Raw genomic sequence first — 11,439 nt, 5'->3', positions numbered from 1 at the left:
TGGTAAGGTACACATCAATAACATGTATATCATATATACCTTTGGTGTTGCCGGCCTTCTTATCCGCTAAGTACTTGGGGAAGTTCTGCTTCCAGTGACCACTTCCCTTGCAATAAAAGCACTCAGTCTCAGGCTTGGGTCCATTCTTTGGCTTCTTCCTGACAACTAATTTACCGGGCGTGGCAACTCTCTTGCCGTCCTTCTTGAAGTTCTTTTTACCCTTGCCTTTCTTGAAACTAGTGGTCTTATTCACCATCAACACTTGATGTTCCTTTTTGATCTCCACCTCCGCTGATTTCAACGTCGAATATAACTCGGGAATGGACTTCTCAATCCCTTGCATATTGTAGTTCATCACAAAGCTCTTGTAGCTAGGTGGAAGCGACTGGAGGATTCTGTCAGTGACCAAGTCATCTAGAAGATTAACTCCCAGCTGAGACAAGCGGTTGTGCAACCCAGACATTTTGAGTATATGCTCGCTGACAGAACTGTTTTCCTCCATCTTACAACTGTAGAACTTGTTGGAGACTTCATATCTCTTGACCTGGGAATGAGCTTGGAAAACCATTTTCAGCTATTGGAACATCTCATATGCTCCGTGTTGCTCAAAACGCTTTTGGAGCCCTGATTCTAAGCTATAAAGCATGCCACACTGAACCAGGGAGTAATCATCACTATGCGACTGTCAGGCGTTCATAACATCTTGAGTTGCTGGGAAAATGGGTGCGTCACCTAGCGGTGCTTCAAGGACATATGCTTTCGTGGCAGCTATGAGGATGATCCTCAAGTTACGGACCCAATCCGTATAGTTGTTTCCATCGTCTTTCATCTCGACTTTCTCTAGGAACGCTTTGAAGTTGAGGGCAACATTAGCGTGGGCCATTGGATCTACAGGATAGATTGTAAAGACAATTTTAGACTATGTTCATGATAATTAAGTTCATCTAATCAAATTATTTAATGAACTCCCACTCAGATAGAAATCCCTCTAGTCATCTAAGTGATACATGATCCGAATCGACTAGGTCGTGTCCGATCATCACGTGAGATGGACTAGTTATCAACGGTGAACATCTCCATGTTGATCGCATCTACCATACAACTCATGTTCGACCTTTCGGTCTCTCGTGTTCCGAGGCCATGTCTGTACATGGTAGGCTCGTCAAGTCAACCTAAGTGTTTCGCATGTGTAAATCTGGCTTACACCCATTGTATGCGAACGTTAGAATCTATCACACCCGATCATCACATGGTGCTTAAAAAAACGAACCTTAACAACGGTGCACAGTTAGGGGGAACACATTTCTTGAAATTTTAGTGAGGGATCATATTATTTATGCTACCGTCGTTCTAAGCAAATAAGATGTAAACATGATAAACATCACATGCAAATCATAAAGTGACATGATATGGCCAATATCATCTTGCGCTTTTGATCTCCATCTTCGAGGCGCGGCATGATCACCATCATCACCGGCATGACACCATGATCTCCATCATCGTGTCTTCATGAAGTTGTCTCGCCAACTATTACTTCTACTACTATGGCTAACAATTTGCAATAAAGTAAAGTAATTACATGGCGCTTATATTGACTCGCAGGTCATACAATAAATTAAGACAACTCCTATGGCTCCTGCCGGTTGTCATACTCATCGACATGCAAGTCGTGATTCCTATTACAAGAACATGATTAATCTCACACATCACATATATAATCCATCCTTTTGGCCATATCACATCGCATAGCATACCCTGCAAAAACAAGTTAGACGTCCTCTAATTGTTGTTGCATGTTTTACGTGGCTGCTATGGGTTTCTAGCAAGAACGTTTCTTACCTACGCAAAAGCCACAACAGTGATATGCCAATTGCTATTTACCCTTCATAAGAACCCTTTTCATTGAATCCGATCCGAATAAAGTGGGTTAGACGGACACCCACTAGCCACCTTATGCAACAATTGCATGTCAGTCGGTGGAACCTGTCTCACGTAAGAGTACGTGTAAGGTCGGTTCGGGCCGCTTCATCCCACAATGGCGCCAAATCAAGATAAGACTAGTAACAGTAAGCAAATTGGCCAAATCATTGCCCGCAACTACTTGTGTTCTAGTCGTGCATAGAATCTACGCATAGACCTAGCTCATGATGCCACTGTTGTGGAACATAGTAATAATTCAAAAAAATTCCTACGTGTCACCAAGATCAATCTAGGAGATGCTAGCAACGAGAGAGAGAGAGAGAGAGAGAGAGAGAGAGAGAGAGAGAGAGAGAGAGAGAGAGAGTTGATGGAGTTACAAGAATGCAAAGTGGAAGCGTTACAAGAACACAGTTGATGGAGTCGTACTCGCGGCAATTCAAATCGCGGAAGATCCGATCCAAGTGCCGAACGGACGGCGCCTCTGCGTTCAACACACGTACAGCCTGGGGCCATGTCCTCCTTCTCGATCCAGCAAGGGGGAAGGAGAAGTTGAGGGAGAACTCCGGCAGCATGACGGCATGGTGGTGGTGGAGCTCGTGGTTCTCTGGCAGGGCTTCACCAAGCACTACGGATGAGGAGGAGGTGCAACAAGGGGAGGACTGCGCTACTGGCAAGGGTGCGGCTGCCCTCCCACCCCCTCTATTTATAGGGTGAAGGGGAGAGGGGACCGGCCCCTAGATGCATCTAGAGGGGGGCGTAGGCCAAGGGGGGAGGGAACTTGCCCCCCAAGCTAGGTGGGAGGCGTCCCCACCCCTAGGGTTTTCAACCCTAGGCGCCTTGGTCCCTTGGGGGGGGGGGAGGGGGCGCACTAGCCCACTAGGGGGCTGGTTCCCACCCATATTCAACCCACTTGGTCCCCCGGGGTAGGTGGCCCCACTCGATGGACCCCCGGACACATTTCGGTGGTCCCGATACAATACCGATAACCCTCGAAACCTTTACGGCGACTGAAACTGGACTTTCCATATATAAATATTCACCTTCAGACCATTCCAGAACTCCTCGTGACATCCGGGATCTCATCCGGGACTATGAACAACTTTCGGTAACCACATACAATTTCCCATTACAACTCTAGCATCACCGAACCTTAAGTGTGTAGACCCTACGAGTTTGGGAACCATGCAGACGTGACCGAGACATCTCTCCGGCCAATAACCAATAATGGGATCTGGATACCCATATTGGCTCCCACATGTTCCACGATGATCTCATCGGATGAACCACGATGTTGGGGATTCAATCAATCCTGTATACAATTCTCTTTGTCCATCAGTATGTTACTTGCCCGAGATTCGATCGTCGGTATCCCCGTACCTCGTTCAATCTCATTACCGGCAAGTCTCTTTACTTGTTTCGTAACGCATGATCCCGTGTCTAACTCCTTAGTCACATTCAGCTCATTATGATGATGCATTACCGAGTGGGCCCAGAGATAACTCTCCGTCATACGGAGTGACAAATCCCAGTCTCGATTCGTGCCAACCCAACAGACACTTTCGGAGATACCTGTAGTGCACCTTTATAGTCACCCAGTTAAGTTTGATACACCCAAAGCATTCCTATGGTACCCGGGAGTTGCACAATCTCATGGTCTAAGGAAAGGTACTTGACATTTGAAAAGCTCTAGCAAACAAACTATACGATCTTTTTGCTATGCTTAGGATTGGGGTTTTGTCCATCACATCATTCTCCTAATGATGTGATCTTGTTATCAATGACATCTAATGTCCATGGTCAGGAAACCATAACCATCTATTGATCAATGAGCTAGTCAACTAGAGGCTCACTAGGGACATGTTGTGGTCTATGTATTCACACATGTATTACGGTTTCCGGTTAATACAATTATAGCATGAATAATAGACAATTATCATGAACAAGGAAATATATTAGTAACCATTTTATTATTGCCTCTCTGGCATATTTCCAATATAGCTTTGGGTTCAATCTTGCGGTGTCCTTTCCCAGTTACAGTAGGGGCAGCTAGGCACGTATTGTATTGTTGCCATCGAGGATAAAAAGATGGGGTTTACATTATATTGCTTGAGTTTATTCCTCTACATCATGTCATCTTACTTAATGCGTTACTCTGTTCTTCATGAACTTAATACTCTAGATGCAAGCAGGAGTCGGTTGATGTGTGGAGTAATAGTAGTAGATGCAGGCAGGAGTCAGTCTACTTGACACGGACATGATGCCTATATTTCATAATCATTGCCTTAGATTTCGTCATAACTTTGCGTTTTTTCTATCAATTGCTCGACAATAATTTGTTCACACACCGTATTATTTGCTATTTTGGGAGAAGCCACTAGTGAAACCTATGGCTCCCGGGTCTATTTTCCATCATATAAGTTTCCGATCTACTATTTTGTAATCTTTTACTTTCCGATCTATAAACCAAAAATACAAAAAATATTTACTTTACCTTTTGTTTTGTTTCATCTATCTCTATCGGATCTCACTTTTGTAAGTAACCATGAAGGGATTGACAACCCCTTTATCGTGTTGGGTGCAAGTTGTTTGATTGTTTGTGTAGGTCTTGGTGATTTGTGCGTTGTCTCCTACTGGATTGATACCTTGGTTCTCTAACTGAGGGAAATACTTATCTCTACTTTGCTGCATCACCCTTTCCTCTTCAAGGGAAAAACCAACGCAAGCTCAAGAAGTAGCGGGAAGAATTTCTGGCGCTCTTGCCGGGGAGAGAGCAATCCTCCCACTCAAGGGCTTAGCCGCGAACCAGTTTCACCTAAGTTAAAAATCTACTCCGAGTGAGAACAATCCTACCACTCGGGGGCTTAGCCGCGAACCAGTTTCGCCTAAGTTCAAAATTTACTCCGAGTGAGAGCAATCCTACCACTCGGGGGCTTAGCCGCGAACCAGTTTTGCAAGTTAAAAATCTACTCCGAGTGGAGAGCAATCCTCCCCCTCGGGGGCTTAGCTGCGAACCAGTTTCGCCTAAGTTAAAAATCTACCCCGAGTGAGGGCAATCCTCCCACTCAGGGGCTTAGCCGCGAACCAGTTTTGCCTAAGTTAAAAATCTACTCCGAGTGGAGAGCCATCCTCCCACTCGGAAGCTTAGCCATGAACCAGTTTCGCTTAAGCTAAAAAACCCCGTTCACGTAAAGCATTCTGTAAGGGGGAAAGCAATATTCATATAAATCCACCATGTTCGGATAAAACCTTCAAGTCCAGAATTGCAAGCAAAAGTATTCAGACGTCAAGCCCGAAGCAGTTTAACAATTACAGGATCACTCGGCATCCCGAGGTGATACGTCCATTTTGCATCATGTTTTCCTACTGTTTTTATGTTGTTTTATTGTATAATAATGCTTTTTGGAGTAATTCTAATGCCTTTTCTCTCATAATATGCAAGGTATGCACCAAGGGGGAGAATTCTGGCAGCTGGAAATCTAGACTTGAAAAAGCTATGTCAAGCTACCTATTCTGCACAACTCCAAATGAGCTGAAACTCCCCGAGGATTTTTTTATGGAATATTTAATAAATATTGGAGCAAATAAGTACCAGATCAGGGTCACCAGACGGGCACAATCCACCTGGGCACGCCAGGAGGCCCAGGCGCGCCCTAGTCAGTGCTGCCCTCCTCGAGCCCACCTCCGGTGCCCATCTTCTGGTATATAAGTCATTTTGACCTAAAATAATTAAGAGGAGGACATTCGGGATGAAGCGTTGCCGCCTCGAGGCGGAACTTGGGCAGGAGCACTTTTGTCCTCCGGCGGAGCGATTCCGCTGGGGGAACTTCCCTCCCGAAGGGGGAAATCATCGTCATCATCATCACCAACAACTCTTTCATCTTGGAGAGGGCTATCTTCATAAACATCCTCACAGCACCAACTCCTCTCAAACCCTAGTTCACCTCTTGTGTTCAATCTTTGTATCAAAACTATAGATTGGTGCTTGTGGGTGACTAGTGGTGTTGATTACATCTTGTAGTTGATTACTATATGGTTTATTTGGTGGAAGATTATATGTTTAGATCCATTATGCTATGTAATACCCCTCTGATCTTGAGCGTGTTTATCATTTGTGAGTAGTTACTTTCATTCTTGAGGTCACGGGATAAATCATGTGAACTTGATATGTGTTCGATATTTTGATGATATGTATGTTGCCATTATCTTAGTGGTGTCATGTGAACGTCGACTACATGACACTTCACCATATTTGGGCCTAAGGGAATGCATTGTGTAGTAGTTATTAGATGGTGGCTTGCGAAAGTGACAGCAGCTTAAACCCCAGTTTATGCGCTATTCCGTAAGAGACCGATTGGATCCAAAAGTTTAAGCTGCTGTCACTTGAGAGGAGTTTGTTCAAGTAAGAACAACACCTAAGGACTGGTCCACCCACATATCAAATTATCAAAGTACTGAACACGAATTAAGCCAACATGATGAAGGTGACTAGATGAAATTCTCGTGTACCCTCAAGAACACTTTCCTTATCATAAGAAACTGTTTTGGCCTGTCCTTTGCCTAAAAAGGACTGGTATCTTGCTGCACTTTCGTTATTACTATTGTTACTTGCTTGTTACAAATTATCTTGATATCAAACTACTCCGCTACTTACAATTTTGGCACTTGCAGAAAATACCTTGCTAAAAACCACTTGTCATTTTCTTCTGCTCCTCGTTGGGTTCGACACTCTTTCATATAGAAAAGGCTACAATTGACCCCATATACTTGTGGGTCATCAAGGCTATTTTCTGGTGCCGTTGCCGGGAGTGAAGCGCTCTTGGTAAGTGGAAACTAGTAAGGAAACATTATTACTACGTGCTGAAATTTATAGTCACTTGCTACTATGGAAAACAATCCTTTGAGGGGTTTGTTCGGGGTATCTTTACCTCGACCAGAACCACAATTAGTTACCCCTCAACCTACTTCACCTACTGGAAATATTGAATATGAAATTCCTTCGAGTATGTTATAACAACTGCTAGCTAATCCTTATGCAGGAGATGGAACCGAACATCCTGATATGCACTTGATATATCTGGATGAAATTTGTGGATTGTTTAAGCTTGTAGGTTTGCCGGAGATGAAGCTAAAAAGAAGGTTTTCCCTTTATCTTTGAAGAGAAAATCATTGACATGGTATAGGCTATGCAGTGATATTGGATCTTGGAACTAGGACCGTTTGAAATTGGAATTTCATCAGAAATTTTATCCTATGCATCTAGTTCATTGTGATCGGAATTATATATATAATTCTTGGCCTCGTGAAGGAGAAAGTATCGCTCTAACTTGGGGTAGGCTTAAGTCAATGTTATATTCATGCCCCAATAATGAGCTCTCAAGAGAAATTATTATTCAGAATTTTTATGCTCGGCTTTCTCGTAATGATCAATCCATGCTCGATACTTCTTATACTGGTTCTTTTATGAAGAATACTATTGAATTCTGATGGGATCTTTTAGAAAGAATTAAATGCAACTCTGAAGATTGGGAACTCGATGAAGGTAAAGAGTCAGTTATTGAACCTAAGTTTGATTGTATTAAATCTTTTATGAATACCAAAGCTTTTCAAAAGTTTAGCACTAAATATGGACTTGACTCTGAGATAGTAGCTTCCTTCTGTGAATCTTTTACTACTCATATTGATCTCCCTAAGGAGAAGTGGTTTAAATATCACCCACCAATTAAATAAGAAGTTAAAGAACCGATGAAAGCTAAAGAAGAAACTATCATTTACAATGTTGATCCAGTTGTTCCCACTGCTTATATTGAAAAACCATCTTTCCTGTTAGGATGAAGGAACATGCTAAAGCTTCAACTGTGGTTAACAAAAGTTATGTTAGAACACCCAAACCATCTGAACAAATCAAAGTTGAACCTAGCATTGCTATGGTTAAAGATCTCTTAGTTTATAATATTGATGGGCATGTTATTTACTTATGTGGTGAAGCTTCTAGAATTGCCAAACCCGAAGGAAAAGATAAACATAGACCATTTGTTGGCATGCCTATTGTCTCAGTTAAGATAGGAGATCACTGTTATCATGGGTTATGTGACCTAGGTGCTAGTGTGAGTGCTATTCCTTTCTCCTTATACCAAGAAATTAAAGATGAAATAGCACCTGCTGAAATAGAAGACATAGATGTTACTATTAAACATGCTAATAGAGATACTATATCACCAATTGGGATGCTTAGAAATGTTGAAGTCTTGTGTGGGAAAATAAAATACCCTACTGATTTTGTTGTTCTTAGCACCCTAGAAGATGACTTTTGTCCCATTATTTTGGTAGACCTTTCTTGAACACCGTCAATGCTAAAATAGATTGTGAGAAACAATCTGTCAGTGTGAGCTTTGGTGATGAACCTCATGAGTTTAACTTTTCCAAGTTTAGGAAACAACCTCATAAGAAAGATTTTCCTAATAAGGACGATATTATTGGTCTTGCTTCTATTGTTGTACCTCCTACTGATCCTTTAGAACAATATTTGCTAGACCATGAAAATGATTTGCATATGCGTGAAATAAATGAAATAGATAGAATCTTTTTCCAACAACCACCTCTGCTTAAACACAGTTTTCCTATTGAAACTCTAGGAGGTCCTCCTCCACCTAAAGGTGATCCTGTGTTTGAATTAAAACAATTGCCAGACACTCTAAAATATGCTTATCTTGATGAAAAGAAGATATATCCTATTATTATTAGTGCTAACCTCTCAGAACATGAAAAAGAAAGATTATTGAAAGTTCTAAGGAAGCACATGGCTGCTATTGGATATACTCTTGATGATCTTAAGGGCATTAGTCCCACTCAATGTCAGCACAAGATTAATATGGAACCTGATGCTAAACCCGTTGTTGATCACCAACGTCGGTTAAATTCGAAAATGAAAGAAGTGGTAAGAACGGAAATATTGGAACTTCTGGAAGCAGGTTTGGCAATCTATCCTATAGCTGATAGTAGATTGGTAAATCCTGTTCATTGTGTCCCTAAGAAGGGAGGTATTACTGTTGTTCCTAATGATAAGAATGAGTTTATTCCACAAAGAATTGTCACAGGCTATAGAATGGTAATTGATTATAGAAAATTAAATAAAGCTACTAGAAAAGATCATTACCCTCTTCCTTTTATCGATCAAATGTTAGAAATATTATCTAAGCACACACATTTTTCCTTCCTTGATGGATACTCTGGCTTTTCACAAATACCTGTTTTACAATTTGATCAAGAAAAGACCACTTTTACTTGTCCTTTTGGAACATTTGCTTATAGACGTATACCTTTCGGTTTATGTAATGCACCTGCTACCTTTCAAAGATGTATGACTGCTATATTCTCTGATTTTTGTGAAAAGATTGTTGATGTTTTCATGGATGACTTTTCTATTTATGGGAAGTCTTTTGATGATTGTTTAAGCAATCTTGATCGAGTTTTGCAGAGATGTGAACAAACCAATCTCGTCTTGAATTGGGAGAAGTGCCACTTTCTGGTTAACGAAGGTATTGTCTTGGGCCATAAAATTTTGGAAAGAGGCATTGAGGTGGACAAAGCCAAGGTTGATGCAATTGAGAAAATGCCATGTCCTAAAGATATCAAAGGTATTCATAGTTTCCTTGGTCATGCTGGTTTCTATAGGAGGTTTATCAAAGACTTTTCTAAAATTTCTAGTCCTCTCACTAATCTTTAGCAAAAGGATATTCCCTTTGTGTTTGATGATGATTGCATGGAAGCCTTTGAAACACTAAAGAAAGCCTTAATTACTACACCTGTTGTTCAACCACCTGATTGGAACTTGCCTTTTGAGATTATGTGTGATACTAGTGATTATGCTATTGGTGATGTTCTAGGACAAAGAGTTGATAAGAAACTAAATGTTATTCATTATGCTAGTAAAACTCTAGATAGTGCACAACGGAACTATGCTACTACTGAAAAAGAATTCTTAGCTGTGGTGTTTGCTTGTGATAAATTCAGATCTTACATTGTTGATTCTAAAGTAATTGTTCACACTGATCATGCTGCTATAAAATATCTTATGGAAAAGAAAGATGCTAAACCTAGACTCATTAGGTGGGTTCTTCTGCTACAAGAATTTGATTTGCATATCACTGATAGGAAAGGAGCAGAGAACCCCGTGGCTGATAACTTGTCTAGACTTGAAAATATTCTTGATGACCCACAACCAATTAATGATAGCTTCCCAAATGAACAACTAGCTACAATAAATGTTTCTCATAGTACACCTTGGTATGCTGACCATGCTATTTATATTATTGCTAAATACATACCACCTAGCTTCACATACCAACAAAAGAAAAAATTCTCCTATGATTTAAGACATTACTTTTGGTATGACCCACATCTTTATAAAGAAGGAGTAGATGGTATTATTAGATGTTGTGTACCAGAGCATGAGCAGGAACAAATCCTACAGAAATGTCACTCCGAAGCTTATGGATGACATCACAAGGGATACAGAACCGCTCATAAGGTATTGTAATCTGGTTTTTACTTGCCTACTCTCTTCCAGGATGCCCGTAAGTTTGTCTCATCTTGTGATGAATGCCAAAGAATAGGTAATATCGATAAGCGTCAAGAAATGCCTATGAATTATTCACTTGCTGTTGAACCATTTGATGTTTGGGGATTTGACTTCATGGGACCTTTTCCGGTATACACATATTTGGTTGCTGTTGATTATGCCACTAAGTGGGTAGAAGCTATTCCAACAAGTAGTGCTGATCAAAACACCTCTATTAAAATGCTTAAGGAAGTTATTTTCCCAAGGTTTGGAGTCCCTAGATATTTAGTGTCTGATGGTGGTTCACACTTTATTCATGGTGCTTTCCGTAAAATGCTTGCTAAGTATGATGTTAACCATAGAATTGTGTCACCTTATCATCCTCAGTCTAATGGTCAAGTTGAACTTAGCAATAGAGAAATAAAACTAATCTTAGAAGACTGTTAATAGGTCTCGGAAGAATTGGTCTAAGAAATTACATGATGCACTTCGGGATTATAGAATAGCTTACAAAAATCCTATGGGTATTGTTGGGGAACATGATAATTTCAGAAACATTCCTACGATCACGCAAGATCTATCTAGGAGATGCATAGCAACAAGAGGGGAGAGTGTGTCCACGTACCCTCATAGACCGAAAGCGGAAACGTTATGACAACGTGATTGATGTAGTCGTACGTCTTCACGATCCGACCGTTCCTAGCATCGAAGATACAACACCTCTGCGATCTTCACACGTTCAGCTCGGTGACGTCCCACGAACTCTAGACCCAGCTGAGGTTGAGGGAGAGTTTCGTCAGCACGATGGCGTGGTGACGGTGATGATGAAGTTACCGCTGCAGGGCTTCGCCTAAGCACTACGACGATATATGATCGAGGTGGAAATCTGTGGAGGGGGGCACCACACACGGCTAAAATATCAACTTGATCAAGTTGTGTGTCTATGGGGTGCCCTCCTCCCC

Source organism: Triticum dicoccoides, chromosome 5B (genome assembly GCF_002162155.2).
Source record: "Triticum dicoccoides isolate Atlit2015 ecotype Zavitan chromosome 5B, WEW_v2.0, whole genome shotgun sequence".
Taxonomy (NCBI): Eukaryota; Viridiplantae; Streptophyta; class Magnoliopsida; order Poales; family Poaceae; genus Triticum; species Triticum dicoccoides.
The sequence above is the reverse complement of the archived record's forward strand: the minus strand, read 5'-3'. Positions refer to the sequence as shown.